This window comes from Pectinophora gossypiella, chromosome 23, assembly GCF_024362695.1.
Source record: "Pectinophora gossypiella chromosome 23, ilPecGoss1.1, whole genome shotgun sequence".
Taxonomy (NCBI): domain Eukaryota; kingdom Metazoa; phylum Arthropoda; class Insecta; order Lepidoptera; family Gelechiidae; genus Pectinophora; species Pectinophora gossypiella.
The window spans coordinates 10,679,423-10,703,058 of NC_065426.1; the positions used below are offsets into that span (position 1 = coordinate 10,679,423).

At 38.4% G+C, this 23,636-nt stretch overlaps 1 protein-coding gene across 3 annotated transcripts in view; it reads right to left on the reverse strand.

Moving 5' to 3' along the window:
• LOC126377598 (electron transfer flavoprotein beta subunit lysine methyltransferase-like) overlaps window positions 1-23,636 on the reverse strand; it is a 49,427-nt gene that overhangs the window by 19,505 nt on the left and 6,286 nt on the right. Inside the window, exons 1-2 of one of the 3 annotated variants that reach the window (XM_050025414.1) lie at window positions 16,377-16,539; window positions 2,837-3,025 (exon numbers count right to left, since the gene is read on the reverse strand). The exons of 1 other annotated variant lie outside the window; for it this stretch is intronic. The gene's annotated coding sequence lies outside the window, so the exon portion shown is untranslated. Of the gene's footprint in view, window positions 1-2,836; window positions 3,026-3,535; window positions 3,598-16,376; window positions 16,540-23,636 lie in introns of those variants that run through there. One more of the 3 variants, XM_050025416.1, reaches the window with a different exon arrangement.

A 23,636-nucleotide genomic window follows, 5' to 3' on the forward strand; every position in this document is an offset into this window, starting at 1 on the left:
GCATTGTCCCGTTTTCCAAAGGGTCCAATTCATGATCCAAACATGAATTCGAAAACAATTTCGACATACATTGGTTTAGGTCTGTGATTCGAACCTGCGATCTTAAAGTGAGAGGCAACCGTTCTACTAACTGGGCCACCACGGCTCCCGACCTTGTGAGGTCTATTATGACCGAATCCCTCCTAGAGGAGGACTAGACGACTACGAGGATGACGAAGACGCCTAGAGACAGATCCGCTTGATAAGATCCAGGGTCTTTTTGGAAGGAAGCTTATTCTTCTTCTTATCGTGTGGGTTGTGAGTTGGAATACCAACCTCATCAGCCCTGCTGTCAGGGTTATTACTGAGCCGTCAAAGGCCCCTGACTAGGCTTAAGGCTTGGAAGGAATCTGCCACCCACACTTTTTACTAGTGACAGTTCTAAATCAGCTGGATTCCAAGTTATTCTGTCTGTCTGTCTCGTGTATTGTTTATCTGTCCCGCTCCCGCTTAGTAGTGCAGGCCGGCGACGTCGGTGGCTGGCACCAGCGTCGCTGACACCCGATATTACGCCACATGTTTGCTGGCACGTGCTGGATTTTGATGTGTTCTCTGTCATTGTATTCGATGTGTCAAGTTCGAGCATAGACTCGTTGTGGGATGAAAGAAGTTTATTTTGGGAGTTTCAATAACTTTTGGGACAGTCCGCTCTCGTATGGGCTGCGAGATCAATGACTTCATCAACGCTGGTGTCAGGGTTACTACTGAGCCGCACTAGGCTCTAAGAATGAACTGCAGTTCCAACTGGACACCCACAGGCCTGTTGTCAGTACCGGATGAGAGCCCTCAGCTCCCCATTTGTCCGGCCAAGTAGTTAACGCCAGCGAAAATCTATAATAAGTCGCGTCTTATTGTTTATCTGAACTCGTAGCAGACAAAACAATGAACGGCCCACAGTTGATAAATATGGGTTTATCTACCGTCAGCGGCAGTCAGTGCAGGGCATCTGGCTTCGTGTTAGGTTGCTGAATGGTTGGTACCAGCCTCTGACGTCGCCGTCTGCATCTGGTTGATGTGACGTAGTTTGGAAATCCGAGGGTTTGAGGATAATTATACATATAAAAAAAAAACCCGACCGGACGTTCTGGACAATCAGGTGATCAGCCTGCAATGTCCTAACCAAACTAGGATCACAAAGAGATTTCGAAAGAGTGCTGTCTAGCAGGACCGAATTTTATTTTAAGTTTAGTTTAATTATTTTAGTTTTATTCTCTATATATTTCTGCACTTTCATCTAATACACATCAGAAATCAGAATCATTTATTCAACGTAATTATCATGGATAAACTTGTTGAAGGTCAATGTAACATTTTTGAATTTTCGTCATTTCGCAAGGTGTTACGGCTGAGGAGAAGTACTTAATGATAAGAAACTGCAACAGCAACACATCTTTTAATTCATCCATACTAAGGCCAGACATCCATATTATGATGCAAAGGCCTTGTAAGAACTAGGTTTTCGTAGAACGTAAAATAATATGACCTAGAAATCACGCGGTGACGAAGAAATGTATTGAAGATTCATATTTGCGGATATATGATAAACTTTACGATAAACGACAGATAATGTTGTCACACGCGAAACGCGACATACTTTATCAATATCACGTATTTATTATCGTATCATATACATAATGTATTGCATGACAACCAAAGATGTACCATAGAATAAGGAATAATACTACGTATAGCACTTACCACTACGTATACGACTTAGCACTTCTAATGAACATAGCCAATGGTTCTATTGATTGTCCGGAACTTTTGTCTAAATTGCATTTACGCGCAAATATTCGTAGTTTGAGGCAACGTCCTATTTTATGGGCACCTTTTACGAGAACTAACTATAGGCATAATACCTACTTGATACGATCTATTGACAGTTTTAACAGCTTACCACCTGAGTACGATCTAGACTTGTTTTGTTCTAAAGTACCCATGATGCGACAAAAAATTGCGAAAACTTTCTTTGAGACACAAGTGACTTATTAGCCCTAGTTTGACAACGTCAAACGTTTGTACCTACCTTGCTTAACCTGCTTTAACCTACTTACTTAATTCTTGATTTTTATAATTGTAAAAGGGTAAATAACTTAGCCACTATTAGGTGGAGACTTGTAATTAGCCTTTAGTTATTGTCTGGTTATAATGTTAGAAAATGTATATATGGCCGTAAGTCTTCCTCAAAATAAATAAATAGAACGGCAAATCTCCGCTCCCCACCAGCGGCTGAGCTAGGTTTACCTAAACCCGCCTCGAACATAGGTCAGACGTCACACACACAGATGCGCGTGTACGATAATGTCAATATGTAGTGTCTGTGTAAAACTAGGTTGTTTGTATGAAGTGTCCGGGGTGTGCGGTCACGAGCATTAATATGTACACTTTGGTACCATGTCACATTAACTTTTTTGACAAATTGAACTGTAAGTCTCACTAAATGTAATTAAGTTTATTTTCTGAATAGATAATTTTATCAGCTTTCTTTGTAACTTATATAAAAAATTAAACTCTTTTTGGAGAGTGATTTATCTTGTGTATCTTTAAATATGCTTACATAAGATCACGCCTATTTCCTGTTGGGGTAGGCAGGGAATTCGACTTACTACGATCCTGACACACCACTTCAACGACTCTCATCAAAGACTTCATATACTATACCTTAAAAAGTTATTATAACACACAGTTATTACACAATTCGTCGGGTTTTACGACATGGCCGGGAAGACAAGCCGCTTTATGTTTCTTGTATACTTCTAGACCCTAGTCATAGATTAAAAATAATAATACTACTTACTTATAACGGCAATTCCCCACCCTGCACCAATTCGTATCAGGCGCCGACTGCACCCCCTCTGGGTCTTACGTTAGTCTTAAATGGCTGGAAGTCGCTAAGGAGCAAGGGAGAGAGCGCGTGGACTGGGTCTCGCTCGCGCACGTTAGACTACTGAGATTTTTGTATGGTTTTGTTTGGTTGTTTCCTTACCTGAAACAAAAACACGAATTTCAATTAATATGACGTTTATATTGCGTATGTAGATATCAAATATCAACGGTTAAGTATAATTGTTCTTCAACAATGTAGATAGCAGCTCAGCACGCGCTGCAGTGAGTAAACATCTTCAAAACGTGTGCCAATTATGTAAGCGCGTGCGCCGATATCATTTTGATTAGTTGCCGAGGTTTGGGTTGCTCTGTGAGGTATGGGTACTTAGTTCATACAAACACATACATAAACTCACGCCCGCAATCCCAAATGGGGTGGGCAGAGCCACAAGTAATCAAAGACAACTTGCAGCCACTGTTGATACGAAGTCCTAAGATGGATATGATGAACCTTATGGTGATAAGGGACTACTACTACTTAGGGGGGGTACTTAGCTCATCGTGCGATGAATGTACCTCTGAGAACATTCAACGTCTAATTGGGATATAGTTGTGAGATTATGAGACATACTTTAATTTATGAAGTGTTATAAATAAAAAGAAATCAAACCATTTCTCGTTTTCGATGAAGACTTAAATTACAAAGTCAAACCGACCAAGCGATGCAGGTGGTTGATGGAAATATTTCTCAGAATGAATGCGTGTGTTCACGACGAATGTGAAACGTGGAACTTTGAACGTGGCATCGTACACGTGTCTTTTGTAAAATCTGATTTCTGTCTGATGTAATAGTAACAAATGGCTTGCAGTTGTGAAACCAGTTTCCGTGTAGGTATCACTTTTTAAGTATTCGTAAAGTAGGAATTCTTCTTCTTCTATCTTGTGGGTTGTGAGGTGAATTACCAACCTCATCAACCCTGGTGTCAGGGTTATTAAATTATTATTAACTGTTTTTACCGACTTCAAAAAAGGAGGAGGTTCTCAATTCGACCGTATATTTTTTTTTTTTTTTTTTTTTTTTTTTTTTTTTTTTTTTATGTTTGTTCGGGCATATCTTCGTCGTATATGAACCGATTTTGATAATTCTTTTTTTGTTTGAAAGGAGATATACCCAAGGGGGTCCCATGTCAAGGAAGTCAGGATCTGATGATGGAAGACCAGAGAAATCGAGGGGAATTTTCAAAAATCGTAGGAGCGACTAGTGCGTTTGTAAAGTCATATTGATCGGATCGATCTTTAGGCTTCGGGAAAACTTCCCGGCCTTCGAAAACTGGTCAGCATCAGGGAGATACCCTATGGCCTGGCAAAACTATACAACCTGGAGCAATTTTTCTTTCACGAAACGTATTTAAATCTTGATCAAATCAAATCGCCGGTGCAAAAAAACAAAATGGCGGAAAAAAAAGATGGCCGCCATACAAAATTTTGTCGATTTTGGAAGAAGCCCGTTTGGGTAAAAATAATGTATGGGGCGCTTACTCAAAACGTCATGTAGAGTACGGAAATACTTTCTGATCACCAAAAACTGCTCCGCATCAGAGAGATACTCTACGGCCTGGCAAAACTATCGCACGTGAACCAATATTTCTTTGAGAGCACTTATTTAAATCTTGGTCAAATTCCATAGCGCGTAAAAAAAAACAAAATGGCGGAAAAACAAGATGGCCGCCATACACAATTTTGTTTTTTCAGAAAATGTCTCGGGATATAAAATATATATCGGGGTTGTGGTCGGATCGTCATGTTAAGTATGGAAATACTTCCCGATTTTCGAAAACTGCTCCGCATCAGGGTGACACCCTACGGCCTGGCGAAACTATCACACCTGAACCAATTTTTCTTTCACGAAACCTATTTAAATCTTGGTCGAATTTAAAAACAAGATGGCCGCCATACAAAATTTTGTTTTTCCAGAAAATGTCTTGGGGGTAAAAATGATGTATAGGCGTGTGATCGGAACGTCATCTTTGAAAACTGCTCCCAATCAGGGAGACATCCTACGGCCTGGCAAACCTATTGCACCTGGATTTTGTTTGTTTCCACGACACCCATTTAAATCTTGGTCAAATTCTGTCGCCGGTGAAAAAGAACAAAGTGGCGGAAAAACAAGATGGCCGCCATACGAAGAGGGACAGTTTCGAATAAACAGGACACGCGAGCTGCTTTAGCAGCGAGCGAACCACGCGAAATCTACTGTATCTATATGTATGCGTGAGTGTGTATGATAGCAGCTTCCACTGACAACCACATGTGTGTATGTACACATACACATGTGTGTGTGTGTGCGTGTGTGTGCGCGCGTGTGTGTGTGTGTGTGTGTGTGTGTGTGTGTGTGTGCGTGTGTGTGCGCGCGTGTGTGTGTGTGTGTGTGTGTGCGTGTGTACGTGCGCGTGTGCTCGTGTGCGTTAGCGCGTGTGTGAGTGTGTGTGTGTAAACATGTTCATCAATAATAATTGTGATCACTACTAATAATATATTATATTATTATATATGAATATAAATCAGAAAATCTGTCTGTCTGCATCCTTGCTCGGTCTAACCATCACTTAAAATCGTAAAATAAAATAAAATTTTTAACAAAAAAAAAACCGACTTCAAACGCAAAACTAAAAAGCAATAAATAAATTTACTTCGCACAAAGTAATTAGTACGTATTTTCAATTAGTTAATTATTTTATAATTCTGAAGTCGGTGCCAAGTAAATGCTACAACAACCCTACTACAATATCAAATTACTATGTACACACAATATTGTTTAATACCTATATCAAAGCAATTACAAAACAATGTCAAACAAAAAATTACAAAACAATCAGTATTGAAAAATATATGAATCGGTACTTCGTTGTAGCATTTCCTTGGCACCGGCTTCAGATTTATAAAATAATTAACTAATTGAAAATACGTACTAATTACTTTGTGCGAAGTAAATTTATTTATTGCTTTTTAGTTTTGCGTTTGAAGTCGGTTTTTTTTTTGTTAAAAATTTTATTTTTTGTTGATTGTGACTTAAAAGTACTTACAAGATTTGGGACGAAGCACAACTTCAAAAGTGATATGAGATAAACTAAGATTTTTTGGAATGTGGGACAAAACTTCACGACGACAGAAGAATAAATAATCTGAACTAGTGACGTGACAGAGTCATGTCTCAATCTCAATATAATCTTGACCTGATTACACATGTCTTGACGTCACAGTTCGACCTTCAGGAGGAGGATAATGCGTCCTCTTTCAAACTGCTTTTGAATTTTGTTGTTTTCAACGGTTTTTTGATTATTACGGGTCTTTTCCTTGTAAATAAAATTGATGTTTTTGTCGGAACCAGTCTATCAAACTCTAGTCTCTACTCTAGTCTAGTCTTGACTGCAATGAAAATGCTACACCGACAAGAGCGTGGCTCTTAAATTGATGATGATGATGTCGAAATTATAAAGTTAGTGATTATTGAGAAGATATGAATGCATGGGATTAACTGTCTGAGAACTGATATTAGGCAGCTAAATTACTCAGTTGTATAAAAATATTTTTTTTTTTTTTAAAGAACGTCTAGGGCCCTGTACCGAGGTTTTTCTTGCAGCTTCTTTTCCCCGGCTATACAGGTTGTGAGAAGCTGCAGTAGTTTTAGGCGGATGAGACGTTCGTTATGTAAAAATTGACTATTCAAAGTGTAACTATGTTACCTACTGAATAAAGATATTTTTGAATTTGAATTTGTAAATTTGAAAAAACCATGCATACATACCTACACAGAAGCTCGCGACTATATCCCAGTTGGGGTAGTCAGAGGTACATCCATCGCAAGATGAACTAAGTACTGTTAGATAGAAAAGAATCGACCGACTCTAATATCGACTGATACATGACTATGAGCAGCTCTGTGGCGCAGCGGTAAACGCGCTCGGTCTAAAAACCGAGCCTTTGCGAAAGTTAAGCAACTTTCGCAAAGGCCGGTCATAGGATGGGTGACCAAAAAAAAAAGTTTTCATTTCGAGTTCCTCCGTGCTTCGGAAGGCACGTTAAGCCGTTGGTCCCGGCTGCATTAGCAGTCGTTAATAACCACCAATTCGCAACGGGCCAGCGTGATGGTTTAAGGCCCGATCTCCCTATCCATCCACAGGGAAGGCCCGTGCCCCAGCAGTGGGGACGTTAATGGGCTGATGATGATGATGACATGACTATGCTCATAAACGTCAACACTAGCTTACGTACTTTGACAGATCTAATTCTTACCGCGCATTGAGACGATTGTAAATGTTATCTTATTGAAATATAATCAATAATTGGATTGAATTAGTCGTTCTGTTTAATAGTACCCACATCTCACCGAACTTTCTGTTAGACCAACGTGATAGGTGAGCCGTATCGCCGTCAATAATGGGCGAGTCAGCTGTGTTAGTGAAAACTGCACTTAAAATGAATAATAACTCGTTGGTGCCGGTTGCCGTTGGTCCGGTACCGGGGTTTGAACAGGCGGTGGCATTCCGCGTTTTTAGAAGCAATCGTTTTTTTTTTGACGTGACTTGTTGTAGATTTGCCGCGTGGCATTAAGTTTAAGACAACAGGCCTGAGGGTGCCCAGTTAGGCGCGAACCTCGACTCAGGGCGTCGTCTGAAAAGAAAAAATATTTGAAATAATTAATCGACCCTAGTGGGTCCATAGCGATAAGCACTGATTGAGGGAAATCGCCTACCACGCTGGCAGGGTCGGTATCGGGGTCCTGAAGTAGAAGCAAGCCGGAACTTAACGCATTTTCTGTAGATATAACTTCGATAGTTGTAAGTTATGCTGACCGAGGTCAATTCATTGAGGACGTCCGCCCCCGCCACATACTGTTACGACCAACATTTTTTGTATTATTATTATTTTTATGTTCTTTTTACAATTTCGTGTAAGTTATTTTTCCTTACTGTTTCTGTATTGTTACTGTGGCGTCTTCTAATAATAAATATTTTTTTTCTTTCTTTCAAGTTTTGTACGTTTTGACAAAATCGCATTTAGAGTTTCATATCCATTCCATGGTAGCACGCGGTTTGTTTGTCGTCCACTATATCTACTTTACTCCCGTTATCGCGATTTCACAATGATTACACACATTACGCATATATAATTTCTGTATCTCGCAAAAAGGACAAACATTGCCAGACACACCTACATAATCTGTTCACACATACATCCTACAATCCTACAAACACTATAAAGATAATAGTGTCTGAGTTTTGTAATGTGTGAGTCGATGTTTTTTTTTTTAATAAAATAGGCTCGCGGTTGACCTCAATCTCAACTGATAGTAAGTGACGACGCTTACCTAGCAAATGCCTATTCACTCTAGCCTGGAAGACTTCCAGATTATAACGAGTTGGAAAAACAGACGACGGCAGACAGTTCCAGTCCTTTGCTGTTCGCATCCAAAAGGACGAGGCAAAACTTTTAATGAACTTATGATAAATAATATATTATGTAAAATGTGCCATCCACCAACCTGCAGTGGGGCAGCGTGGAGGAGTATGCTCCATACCCTCTTCGGTTGATTGAGGGGAGCCTTGTGTCCAGCAGTGGGACGTATATAAGCTGTTTATGTAATGTTATGTAATATGTTACATGGTATCAATCTCTTTGAGTGTGTGTGATTGATTATAGACGGCGATACAGCTCGTTACCTATAACTCCTCTGCTGGACTGGGAGTAAAGAAAAAACATAGAATGCGTTCAGCTGCCTATCTTCCCGTGCATGTCGTGAAAGGCGACAAAGGGACAGCGTCCTGTCGAACATGATGGATCATCTGTGAGAGCTATAGGCTGAACACCTATCGTGAGCTTATGTTATGTTTATATTGTCGTGAAGTAACAGATAACACGTCACTATGTTGTATAGTTGTACTAGGAACTGGTTCATTGAACTAATTAATAAGTGACGTACGTGATAAATTACGATCTATACTTGTGATATCAAGACGACAACATGAAGTTGTTATAGGAAATGATCATAGTATTGTTTGAAGGTAATGAAAGGTATGTGCCTTGATATAATATTAATGGCTTAATACAAAATCGATCATGCGCAAGAGACTTATGATAAAGCAATGTTGAATGAGGAAATTTCCAGGGTACGTTCACCAAAATTAATATAGATGGCGTTGTCTACCTTTTACATGATAATTACCTATTTTTTAATTACTTTAAAGGATAACAGACAATTATGTATCTTTTATCTTTGTTTTTGGGTATAAATAATGACCCTTTTTATTACCAGGCGCAATTACATCTTCCACACATTATTTTATTTTATTTATTTATTTAATATTTTATTATAAGTATACATGATAACACAGAAACAGAATATGACAACATGAGCAGAGACAGAAGGCACAACTTAATTATTCTGATAAAATAAAGAAAAACAATATAGGTAGCAACAGCAACATTCTATATAAGTAAAATATAAGTAACAATAAATTACCCACCAATGTTTTTAATTTACTTTGCAAGGCAATTTTGAACTTTTTGTAAAAGATTTACTTACTGTTTTAATGACTTTTATATACAAGTAGTAGTCAGTAATTTACTTAATTTTTTCAATAATAAAAGACTATTCTTTATTATATGCATTATATTTTTTTTATCGTATTGTCACGTCATTGATAATACCCCATAGTAAACAGACCGAGCACATACGTAACGCGTTTATTCAATGAATGAAGCTGACGTGTGAGGTGGTAGTGATTATAAAACCACTATTCATATCGAGGTCAAACGACATTTAGAATTCAATGATTTGTCTTTTCATAACAGGTTGCTAAGTAGCTTAAATAATAATGTTCATATCGATAGTAGACCTTCTTTTACAGCCGTTAGTCCCTGCTACTATTTACCGATGTAAGTAGTCGTTACATGAACCATGTCAGGGGCCTTTCGCGGCTCAATAATAACCCTGACACCAGGGTTGATGGGGTTGTAATATACCTCACAACCCACACGATAGAAGAAGACAGTTAATGATGTAAGAAACGGAACAAAAAAAATTAAAAACATTACTTAGCCCTAAATAGTCGATTAATTTCTTAGGTTCAACATTATTTACCTAATCAATAGTATCGATATAGAAAATTGTACAATTACCGCCGGTACCGGTGGATATTATTACTAATTTTACGATATGATTGCCAACGTTTGGCCATATCATGAAGTAGTCATGCATTTAGTTGCTCATGTCGTCAAACATTTTGTGTTTATTGTACTGGCCACGACATATTTGATATATAATTTACGTCAGAATATAATGCAAAGTACCTTTTAACAAGAATACCAGCTAAGGTTTTATGACGACAATTTTTATAGCGGAAAATGTGTTAATCAGTGCACTTTAAGAATAAGAATAAGAATAAGAACTTTATCTATTATACTGGGTTTATGCCATGTTGGGTATTTTGCTCGCTACGGTAAAAATATGTTATTGATTTATTCAAATTCAAATTCAAATTCAAAAATATCTTTATTCAGTAGGTAACATAGTTACACTTTGAATCGTCAATTTTACATAACGAACGTCTCATCCGCCTAAAACTACTGCAGCTTCTCACAACCTGTATAGCCGGGGAAAAGAAGCTGCAAGAAAAACCTCGGCACAGGGCCCTAGACGTTCTTTAAAAAAATAAAAATAAACATAAAACATAAAATATTGGTATACAATTGAGTAATTTAGCTGCCTAATATCAGTTCTCAGACAGTTAATCCCATGCATTCATATCTTCTAAATAATCACTAACTTTATAATAACCTTTTTTGTAAAGTTTTTGTTTAACTACTGTCTTAAAACAGTTGAAAGGCAAATTCTGAATGTCAATGGGAATCTTATTGTAAAAACGTATACATTGCCCCTTAAAAGATTTAGTAATCTTATGTAATCGACTGACTTGTAAAGCAAGTTTATTTTTGTTCCTGGTATTAACAATGTGCCGATCGCTATTTTTTGCAAATAATCCTATATGTTTTTTTACATATATTAAGTTTTCAAAGATATATTGTGATGCCAAAGTTAAAATATTAATTTCTTTAAATTTATTTCTAAGTGACATCTTGGGTCCCAATTTGTAAATCGCCCGAATGGCTCGCTTTTGCAGAACAAAAATGCTGTTCATATCTGCAGCATGACCCCACAGCAAGATGCCGTACGACATTAGACTGTGGAAGTAGGCAAAATAAACTAATCGCGCGGTTTCTACATCGGTTATTAAACGAATTTTTTTGACCGCGAATGCTGCTGAGCTGAGCCTTTTGGACAACTTATCAATATGAGGACTCCATTGCAACTTAGCGTCCAAAGTAATTCCCAAAAATACAGCAGTATCCGTGAGGTCCAATTCCTTATTTTTTACAATAATAGAATCGAGGGGCCTACTAACATTCGATAACGTAAAATAAACATATTTTGTTTTATTTTCATTAAGTAGCAGGTTGTTTACAGTAAACCAATCCACTACCTCTGAAATGGCGTTGTTTACATCGTCAAAGGAATCTTGTCGTCTCTTTACTTTAAAAAGTAAGGAGGTATCATCTGCAAACAGCACCACCTCATGTTTTACAAGACTAGGTAGGTCGTTTATGTAAACTAGGAATAGAAATGGACCTAGAATTGAGCCCTGCGGGACGCCTATAGTGACGTTAGATCCACACGATCTGGAGCCATGCACATCAACCCTCTGAACGCGGCCACTAAGGTATGACTCCAAAAGAGCGATGGCATTATCAGTTATTCCATAGTGACGAAGTTTCGCGATCAAGATATCATGACAAACGCAATCGAAGGCTTTGGAAAGGTCGCAAAAGACACCAATAGCATCTTTGGACTCCTCCCAAGCCTGAAAAACATGATTTATTAACTCAACACCAGCATCGGTTGTTGAGCGACCCTTTGTGAAACCAAATTGTTTATTAGACATTAAATTGTTTAAATTGAAATGTTGAAGTAATTGCAGTAATAAAATTTTTTCAAATATTTTACTAAGCGTGGGTAGTATAGATATTGGTCTAAAATTAGTAGGGTCAGAAGTACTACCAGCTTTAAACAATGGAATGACTTTACTGTGCTTCATTAAATCTGGAAACACACCATTGTCTACACATTTATTAAATATACATGATAGATAGGGAGCTATGCAATCAATCACGGAGTTAATGACTTTAACAGAGAGACCATGAAGATCTGCAGTCTTTTTGATTTCTAAAGATTTAAAAGCTCTTAAGACGTCCCTAGGACTCACGTGTGTAAATGTTAGTTTATCTACTTTGGACGTATCTATGTGCTCCCTTACAAGTGATTGAGCGAGTGCAGGAGATGACTTCAAGTCCTTGGTAGTCGAAAATGGAATGTCAGTAAAGAATTTTTCAAAAGCTTCAGCAACTTGCTTATCATTTGTGAGTAGTTTACCGTCAATTTGTAATTGATACTCGAGATCGCGTGCTTTGACTTTCCCAGTTTCGCTATTAATAACTTTCCAAGTCATTTTAATAATATCTGAGCTACCTTTAATTTTACTGCTAACAAACATTGCCTTCGCGGTAACGCAAACACGTTTGAAAACTTTTGAATACTGTTTTACATAGTCGTGAAAAGCTACGCTATGATTGTATGTTCTTTCTTCGTAAAGTTCATACAACCTGTTTCTACTCTTATAAATTCCTACCGTCGCCCAGTCACTAAAAATTGGTGTGTCTGCTTTCTTAATTGTTTTTGCCTTAAATACTTTATTAAATTCCGATTTTGTTAGATTAAATAGGGAGTTATATAACAAATTTGGGTCATCACAGTAAGGAAGTTCTGGTAATTTGTTTGACATATTATCTTTGAATTGTTCTAAAAGACTACTTGATATGGGATTGCATGTAACATCCTTTTTCAGTGAGCGGTCAACAAATAAGTTGAAAGATATTTGTTGACCACAGTGATCTGACTTTAATTTATTAATTATTAATTTATCACAAGGTTCTAAGTTACTAAAAATATTATCGATACATTTCGCGGACTGTGACGTGATTCGGGTTGGTTCTGAAAAAAGATTTACAAGATTATAACACAGAAATAAAGATTTGAATGTAGTACTTAATGAGCAATTTTCCAGAATATCAATATTAAAATCACCGCAGACGATAACATGTTTGCTTTTATTACATAATTTGCATAGAGCTTCATCAATAACTTTCTCAAATAGATCATAAGATGAAGCGGGGGGTCTGTATACGCTCAATACAATAAGCCGGCTGAGTTCAATACAGGCTAGCTCAACAGTTCGCTCAACTGAGAGACTTACAATATCTAAATATATGTATAAAAGGAGAAACTGACTGACTGACATATCAACGCACAGCCTAAACGGCTAAACGTAGGCACATGAAATTTGGAAGGGACGTAGCTTAGGTACCGTAGAGGTGCACTAAGAATGGAATTCCCGGAATTCCCACGGGAACGGGAATTAGCGGGAAAATCCTTTTGTATGAAAAATCTAATCCGCGTAAGATAGATATTTTCAATCTAGCATGCATGCATACCTTAGTAAATGTAAAGTTTAGTTATGGCTGTATTTTGAAAAAATAGGAGTTGGAAGGAAATTGTATGAAGAAATCTAAACTGCATAAGTTAGGTGCTTGAAATTTGATATGCGCACTCCCACACACACAAAGATCTCTCTTTTATAACACGCCACGCGGACGAAGTCGCGGGCAAAAGCTAGTTAAATATATAAATTATACATGAACGACATGAACTTTAGGAACTTTAGGGTCTCGTGAGGAGGCTCGGTGTCGCTCAGCGGGCAATGGAGAGAGCTATGCTCGGTATTTCCCTGCTCGATCGAATCAGCAATGAGGAGATCCGCAGAAGAACTACAGTCACCGACATAGCTCGGAGAATTGCAAAGCTGAAATGGCAGTGGGCAGGACACATAGCGAGGAGAACCGATGGCCGCTGGGTCGGAAAGGTTCTAGAATTGCGACCACGTGTCGGATGACGCTCAGTGGGTAGGCCCGCTACAAGGTGGACCGACGGTCTGGTGAAGGTCGCGGGAAGCCGCTGGATGCGGGCAGCGCAGGATCGATCGTCGTGGAGATCCTTGGGGGAGGCCTATGCCCAGCAATGGGCGTCGTACGGCTGATGATGATGACATGAACGAACAGTAAGATATATGAGAGTACAGGCTTTGTTCTAGACTACTTTGTTGATTAAAAAGGCTACATCAAAGTATCATCACTAATTTAAGAGCCACGCTCTTGTCGGTGTATCATTCTCCATTCTTGTCTATCAACGACCAATTCCTTCACTTCCTTATAAGACACGACGTTCGCCTTCTCTTTAATCTGTTCCGTGTAGGCTCTTCTTGGCCTTCCCCTTCCTCTCTTTCCTTGTAGCTTGAAAAATAACTTATTTAGCCCAAAAAAGGCTATAACAAACTAAAACAATAAAACTATAGTGGAAATTCTGTTTTAAATAACTAAGTTGCAAATCGATTAATGTATTTTTAATATGATTTAAGTAAATGCAATAAATTGTTTTGGTATTGTTGGAGATACCAATTTAATGGTAACACATTGGTAACACTTACGTCATCAACGGTTCGCAATGGTGGCTTTTTATAGTATTGAGCATATCCGGTTTTGTTATACCATGGTTAATGCCATAAACGGCAAAATCCCAATTAATAATCCCTAGGTGAAGGCCTCGACTATTAGCCGTAAAAACACCTCCACCAACCCGCATCGGAGCAGCGTGGTGGAGTATTCTCCATACCCCCTCCGGTTGATTAAGGGACAGGCCTGTGCCCAGCAGTGGGACGTATATAGGCTGTTTATGTTTATGTTTATGAAGGCCTATAGGGACTCTGGGGGCTTAACTTATTAACGTAAAAAATCAAATATTAACTTCAGCATCAGATCGGGGAATCCCGTGATAAATATACACTTACATTGACTCACATCCTGCTGGCATATTGCAACGGCCTCCGTGGTCCAGTGGTTGAGCGTTGGGCTCACGGTTCCGGGTTCGAATCCTGGTGGGGACATATCACAAAAATCACTTTGTGATTCCTTAATTTGGTTAGGACATTACAGACTGATTACCTGATTGTCCAAAAAGTAAGATGATTCGTGGTTCGGAAGGCACGTTAAGCCGTTGGTCCCGGTTACTACATACTGATGTAAGTAAGTAGTTGTTACATGAGTCATGTCTGGGGCCTTTCGCGGCTCAATAATAACCCTGACACCAGGGTTGATGAGGTTAGTAATCCACCGTACAGCCCACACGATAAGAAGAAGATCAAAGACTTTATGCATGCTCGCTGGTTTAGAGTTTCAGTCCATCTCCATTTCTCCAATTTTCTCCAAAAAGGACTTAATCAAAATACGTCGAAATGTACCATCACTGTCATCAGCATCCCGGGTTCGAATCTCGATGGGGACATACCGTAAAAACACTTATTGATCCCTTTAATCACTTTGGTTAAGACATTACAGGCTGACTACCCGAGTGGCTGAAAGTAAGACGCATCCGTGCTTCGGAGAGCACGTTAAGCCGTTGGTCCCGGTTACTACTTACTGATGTAAATTAGAAGTCGTTACAATGGTAACCCTGAGGGAACAGAGAAGAAGATCAGTATTGGCAGCTTTTCCATTAGGTTTTTTTTTGTAACGCACAAAACATTGGCCTTGTATAAAAGGCCTGTTACTGTCAGTCCTGATATGAGGAACAGGTTCCTCCCCTTTTCCTCTTCGTGGGTTTCCCCTGATGGTTATCTTGTTAAACAACCTCAAACGGATGCAAGTAATGTAAGTTGCAAATAATTGGGTAGTTTCTAGGTCAAAGATAAATTATGAAATTCTGATGACTAAATAAAGACAGATCTAAAGGTGACAAAAACGTTTTCTTTTTCTATTTATCTCTTTTAAGAAAAATGTTGGGACGGAAGGCAAGAGGGAAACCACTGTCCTATGTTTCCCTAAAAAAGTAGCATGGAGAATGCTACACCGACCAGAGCGTGGCTCTTTAATTAGTGATGTGAAGTCATTCATATTTTAACTATGGGTATGCACGGTCACGAGCATTAATATGTATGTATATACACTTTAGTACCATGCCACATTAACTTTTTGGACAAATAAAACTGTAAGTCTCACTATAGTGGAATAAAAACTATAGTGGAAATTCCGTTCTAAATAACTGAGTTGCAAATTGATTCCAACGTTGAAACCGTATTAAAGTTAAAAATAAATGGAATTCACAAAAAAAGACAGCGTATTTCCCGTCGCAGGCGACGCCGGCCGGCGCGGACTGGTTGCAAAAAACACAAACAATATGTGACGACCGTTGCGCAAGCGCAGCTTAAACGAGCATAACTTGAACTTTGTTTAGTGTTCTCACTTAAGTCTTAATAAAATAATATATAAAAAATAGTAAGGTTACTTACATTATTTTAAGATATTTCTTTAGTTTTTCCCGCAAATGTCTTGTGACAACTAACTTCTAGGTCCTCTCTATTATAAGAGTAACGTTCAAGATCATGGAACACAGAGATCGAGGTGAATTGGTCAATATTTTATGCTCTTGCGCAAGTATATGAACCGGTTGCGTGCGTAGTCGCGCGAGTAAATTCGCAAACAGTGTGAATATGACTTTATGACCGTTAATATATTTTTTTTATTTTTAACACGTTTTATTTTGGTAGTGGCTGACGTAGGTATAAACCCTGATAATGTCTTCGAGGAATATTTTTATTTTACAGAAAGCGTAAGGATCGGCGTTACTTGATACTTAGCGACAACGAACACGCGACATGGCAGGGTCGCTATGCAAGGATCAACTATCCGGAGATCGAAAGAAACAAGTGTTCAGGACTACATCTGATCTATAACTGCTCATAATTGATATACTATATTACTTTCCATCTAGTCTATACTACAAAAGTCATCATCTTTCTAGCATTATCCCATTTATCACAGGGTCAGCTTACCTAACCTGAAGATTTGACAGGTCCGGTTTTTTACAGAAGCGACTGCCTGTCTGACCTTCCAACCCTATCTAATTTTATTTTAATTTATATCTGTCATTTTCTTATCCGCCGAAATGGAAATGGACGGGTAATCGACAAACATAAAATTCATGGAACACACGTCAATTTTAAGCACAAATCTAAAACAACGCTATAAAAACTTTGCACTGGCTAATAACCCAACAGAATTAAGTTGACAGCACACGTCAAACGGTTTGCATACCAGCGAGATACCTTTTTGATTCGCCCGGGTTATTCATTCATTTATTCATTCTTCATAAAATTAAGAGCTGCCAATCATCCGTCCCTTTCCTTTTCTAATAAAATTAGGAGTTGTTTGCAGGAATCGGAGCCATTATGTAGACATACTAACCCAATGAGTCTTGTTACTTGAATAAATAAATAAATAATTTTTATTTATAAGTATGCATGTATTTATTGATAAGTTGTACTTATAGTTTGCACCCGCAACATTTTATTTTTCATTATTTCCTCGCCTCGAAATATAAAGGCCGCCATTTGCGATGCACCTAGTTAAATCTCTTTTGTAACTAAGTATTTCATTTAATTTGGTGTAATAAAGTATATTTGTCTCTTTTCCCTTACTCTTACTAGCACTACTGAGAATTATTGAGGACAGAAGAGGCAAGATGATTGGACACCTAATAAGACACGACGAATTCATTAAAAACATCATAGAAGGAAAGCTAGAAGGAAAGAGAGGAAGGGGAAGACCAAGAAGAGCTTACATGGAACAGATTAAAGAAAAGGTTAACGTCGTGTCTTATAGGGAAGTTAAGGAATTGGCCTTTGATAGACTGGAATGGAAAATGCTACACCGACAAGAGCGTGGCTCTTAAATTGATGATGATGAAAGTATATTTGTATTTCTATTCTCTTGCTTCCTGCACATTCATCAATCGTTTCATACACGCACGCCGTTTTTTTATAATCAGGTAATAAAGCTTTAAATATCATCCGTTGTAGGTATATAAATAGCCCGTACTTTGCACTTTGCTCACGATTCACAATAACCTTAGGGCAAATAGAATCATAACAAACAGTAATTATGATTTTGATTGCAGACTGGAAATGTATTCTGTTTACATATTTATTTTTTGACGTGACTTGTTGTAGATTTGCCGCAGGTGGCATTAACTACTTGGCCGGACAAATGGGGAGCGCTGAGGGCTCTCACACGGTATAAAATTTGAGACAACAGACCTGAGGGTGCCCAGTTGGGCGCGAACCTCGGCTTAGGGCGTCGTCTGAGAGGAAGAATACTTGAAAGAATTAATCGACCCTAGGGGGTCGATAAGTGATAAGCGCTGAACGAGGGAAATCGTCGACCATGCCGGCGGGGTCGGTATCGGGGTTCTGAAGTGTTTGGTGTCGCGAGCTTATTGGCCGCCTCTATGGCTAGAGTAATCGGGTCGTCGGGATCGTATATTTTGTCCTTCGGATACTTTTCAGTACAGTCCCTAAGCGGGATGTATCCGGAAGCCGCAACTACCATGGAATTTGGGTGGTGCGGAGCAGAGTCGAAAAAACGTTTTGAAGTTAATTTGAGCCATTGAGCAATGGCTAGCAACTGTTTACATAGATACATAATAGGGTCCAACTTGTCAAATCAGTTACTTTTTACTAAACGTCAAAACACGAAATCACTATGGAATTTGTATGAAAAAGCACACTGTGACGTCATAGAAAAACATGTATGTATGTTAAATAGAAAAAAGAAAATGTTTTTCATTAACTGTGTTTATTTAGTATCTTCAACCTAGTACACGACCCAATCATTTATGATCCTAACATGAATTCGAATTCATAGTTTAGAGCCCGAACTGGGATTCAAACCAGGGACCCTACGATGTAATTCATGCGTTCTCCGAACAGGGTTATAACGGAATCTACATTATATCCAATATACACATAATTTAGGGCGAAGAAGATATGAAATATCACCCACGATAAACAGAACTTAGGATGAATTGACACTTTTATCTACATAAGTATTGAATTATCATAGTGACAAACATTTTATGCCTCTACATAACTGGTTTGATACTTATCTTTGTAAACAAACAACATTAAGTATCGTTATGTTAATTTATTTTCCGCCATATTAGAAAACAATGACTCAATATAATTCCAGGAGGGTTAAAAAGGACACATCAAAGCAATTCATTTAAAAAGCAATTCGACATTTGCGCATATAAAAGTAAGTGCATTTTTATCTTCTTCTTCTTTGCGAGTCGATGGCGATCGATACAAAATTTTTGCTGACCAATAATTGGCCACGCTTACGGCATTGTCAGTGGCTTCGTAAAGGTCTTTAATAGTGCAGGTGTTAGGGCACTTAGGACAGCACAAAAGGTGAGCCATAGTTTGTGGTGATACTCCACACTCGCAATCATCGCAACCACGCAACCATCAACCAGATATCCCCAACTGCAGAGATTATCCTTGCAGCGGCCAACCTGTGTCCGGAGCCTATTTAAAGACTTCCATGTGGGCCAAGCTAGATTGCTTCCAGTTTTTATCTAAAAAAGCAATATTGCTATTTGACAGTGGATTGCATTGCTCACGTACTTTTTTTTTGACGTGACAAATCTACAATGATAAGTCACGTGTAAAAAAGTAAGTGCGCAATGCAATCAAGTGTCAAATAGCAATATTGCTTTTTTTTTAGATAAATTGCTTTGACTTTTTTAACCCCGTTCAAAATATAGTCCGCCCCACGAAAGGTGGCAGATTCTGCATATAATTATTACGATTTGTTAATTAGTTCCACCGAGTGAGAACCGATTTGTCCGGCCAAGTAGTTAGTGCCATTTGGGGCAAACCTGCACTTAGTCACGTGAAATATGATTAGGTAGTACTACCTCATCATCTCCCCAGCATTACCCCGTCTTTACAGGGTCCGCTTAATTAACCTGACGATTTGACAGGTCCGGTTTTTTACAGAAGCGACTGCCTGTTTGACCTTCCAACCCCAATACAGGTTAGGTCACATGCCTCCGAAAATGCATTTGTCGGGAATGTGGGTTTCCTCACGATGTTTTCCTTCACCGGTTGGCACGTGATAATCATTTATGATCCAAACATGAATTCGAAAACAAATTCGACTATCATTGGTTTAGGCCACAGAACTAATATCTGAGGCAAGCGTTCTACCAAGCGGGCTACCACGGCTGGATGAGATTGTGGTCGAGTACGAGCCTATATTATTAAAAAAAACCCTAGAAAGTATTAGGCTCCATAAAGCAAGCTATCTCTTTCTCTGTGTATTAATTAGACAACCTCCATGACTATGCAAAAGACCCTTCTACAAACCATAAATCCCTTATCTACCAATCCCAGATAAGCAAATTCGTTCACCTTGAAAACTGTTTACTACGTCTAACTTTAACACTATCAAACGTTGACATAAACATAACATAGCTTCACGCCTGAATCCCTTCGGAGAAGACAGAAGTGTATAGTATATTCACATTCAAAAATATCTTTATTCAGTAGGTAACATAGTTACACTTTGAATCGTCAATTTTTACATAATGAACGTCTCATCCGCCTAAAACTATTGCAGCTTCTCACAACCTGTATAGCCGGGGAAAAGAAGCTGCAAGAAACACCTCGACACATGGTCCTAGACGCTATACAGGTGAGAAGCTACAGTAGTTTTGTACGCATAATATATGACGTTCGTTATGTGAAAAATAACGATAGAATATGTAACTATGATACTTAATGAATTTGAGTTTGAATGGCTACAAACCCACTCATCGCCAGCTATGTATAAGTCCCATGTAAAAGAACCATCCTGGAAACACGTGATATCAATTAATTACAATCCAAATGTTAGGTCTCCCATGATACCAGCGCCGCGGCCCGTGCTTAGCGCGTGTCACGGCATTATGCTGAGGAAGATCCTTTTTTTTTATTTTGGGCGCCTCCATTGTGTATTTAATGTCTTAATTTGTCTTTTTGTCTTTGTTTTTTTTTTAATTTCTGTAATTTATGTTTGTAAATGTGGCGTCCAATATGGAAATAAATATTTTCTTTCTTTCTTTCTTTCAAAAACTCGTGACTCGCCTTGAGTGAGTGAGTGAGTTGACTTACCGTTTTCTGAAGCAAACAACTATAAAATTCAGGTTTTAGTGAACCGAACTTTAAAAGGATAAACAGAACCCTGAAATAACTTTTACACATTTGAGAATTATCAATTTGTGAGACTGTCCTTTGTCGCTTGATTGTCCGAAAAAGTAAGATAATTCCAATCTTCGGAAGGCACGTTAAACCGTTGTTGCTGCTTGTCTAAAACATCTCTACCAACCCGCACTGGATCAGCTTGGTAGAGTATGCTCCATACCACCGGTTGATTGGGGGCCGTCCATTAATCATGTGATGTTTTTTTTTGGCATTTTTGACCCCCCCTGCCCCTTGGTGATACATGGTGAGGTTTAAGACTACCCCTCCATCCTATATCACATGTATTTTCGAAACGCCGCTTTTCGGTTCAGTATCGCGCGTTTTCCGAAAACCCCCCCTTGCCCCTTATGATATTTCGTGATTTTTTCATGGACCGCTCCCCCCTCTTGAGTCTCGCATGATTAATGGACGGCTCCTTGAGGGGAGAGTGTGCTGATGATGACCGGGTTGTTCGGTGAGGTGTGGATACTTAGTTCATATATGCAACATGTGCAACTAGGTAATCTGTCACCACGCAGTTTATCATTATCCGTCTAGCAATTAATAAAAAAAATCGGTTATCATTACACGCTTCAATACCATCACGCTAATCTCCATACAGGCTGAGTAACGATTCTATAAATAATATCATAACACGTGCCTTTTATCAATCAAGTATTTCGCAGAAGAATTTTTCGTAACATATTCATGAAATTGTGCAATTTACACTGCAAATAAAGTTCAATAATATCCTCTATTGCCAATGAACAAGGTATAGAAACAATCTACAGATTAAGTTTGATAATTTATTGTATTGTGTTCAGACTATCGCTCAGATAACAAAGTATAGATAAGTAGGAAAACCCTTCAAGGAAATAAATTTTAATATGATTCATATGGCGAAAATAGGAATTCTTACTAATTATTGTGATGCCTATCTAAACACTTAATGCTTTCTGATTAATTAAGTACATTTTGTTATGAAAATATATAGTACTAGCGACCCGCCCCGGCTTCGCTCGGGTGCAATGTTGAGGAAAAAATGAAATTATTTATGATATCACATTAAAAACCTCAAAAATAACAGTATTTCTCTGCTATTTAATGGATGTTATTATACATATAAACCTTCCTCTTGAATCACTCTATCTATTGAAAAAACCGCATCAAAATCTGTTGCGTACTTTTAAAGATTTAAGCGTACTTAGAGATATAGGGACAGAAAAAGCGACTTTGTTTTATACTATGTAGTGAAAATAAGGAAAACATAACATCCAGACATTGTATAACGCGTGGCTTATATCTTTATTGCAATAGTAATAATTATTATGTAAGTAAGTAATCATAACTAGAGATGCGAGCTGTGGGAGCCGTGGTAGCCCAGTTGGTAGAACGCTTGCCTCTCACGTCGAGGTCGCGGGTTCGAATCCAGCACAGGCCTAAACTAATGATCGTCGAATTTGTTTTCGAATTCATGTTTGGATCGTAATAGTATTCGATGAATACGTGATAATCATTTATGATCCAACGAAATTCATCGAATATATAATAATATAGGTAATATATTAAATACAAAAATATTCAGAAGGACAATTCCAGTAATATAAGCGAAGGAATATTATATTCATTTACCTCATAGGCTGATATGTGTTGCATTTTAATATTTATTTATTAATATTAGTTTTACAATTGTGTTCTTAGTAATATTTGCTTTTTAATAAATTATAAGCCTCTGCGTCAAAGTAGCTATTAATATCTGTATTTATTTTTAAATGACGCTAAGATATTTAAATTAAATTAAATAATATTTATTAGCCACGAATTGACTAAGTCGTTTCACTGAGTGACAAGTAGCTTTTTACAACTCATGCACGCTCACCGTTTATATATTTTTTACATTAAGTTTAAGTTCTCATTGAGGAGCTCGGTAGCGTAGCGGCAAACGCGCTCGGTCTGCGGTTGTTGAAGTTAAGCAACTTTCACAAAGGCCGGTCATAGGATGGGTGACCATAAAAAAAAGTTTTCATCTCGAGTTCCTCCGTGCTTCGGAAGACACGTTAAGCCGTTGGTCCCAGCTGCATTAGCAGTCGTTAATAACCACCAATCCGCAGTGGGCCCGCGTGGTGGTTTAAGGCCCGATTTCCCTATCCATCCATAGGGAAGGCCCGTGCCCCAGCAGTGGGGATGTTAATGGGCTGGTGATGAAGTTCTCATGAAGTGAAATGTAAGTTTCTTTTGAGAATAAAGATTTCTTTAACCTGAAGTCATCGGTCTGGGGCTACTATTCCACACGCGTCCACCAACCTGCAGTAGAGCAGCATGGTGAAATATACTCCTTATCTCTTCCGGTTGATTGAGGGGAGGCCTCTGCCCAGCAGTGGGATGTAATTGTAATATATGATATGAATTCATGGGATTAACTGTCTGAGAACTGATATTAGGCAGCTAAATTACTCAATTGTATAACAATATTTTATGTTTTTTTTT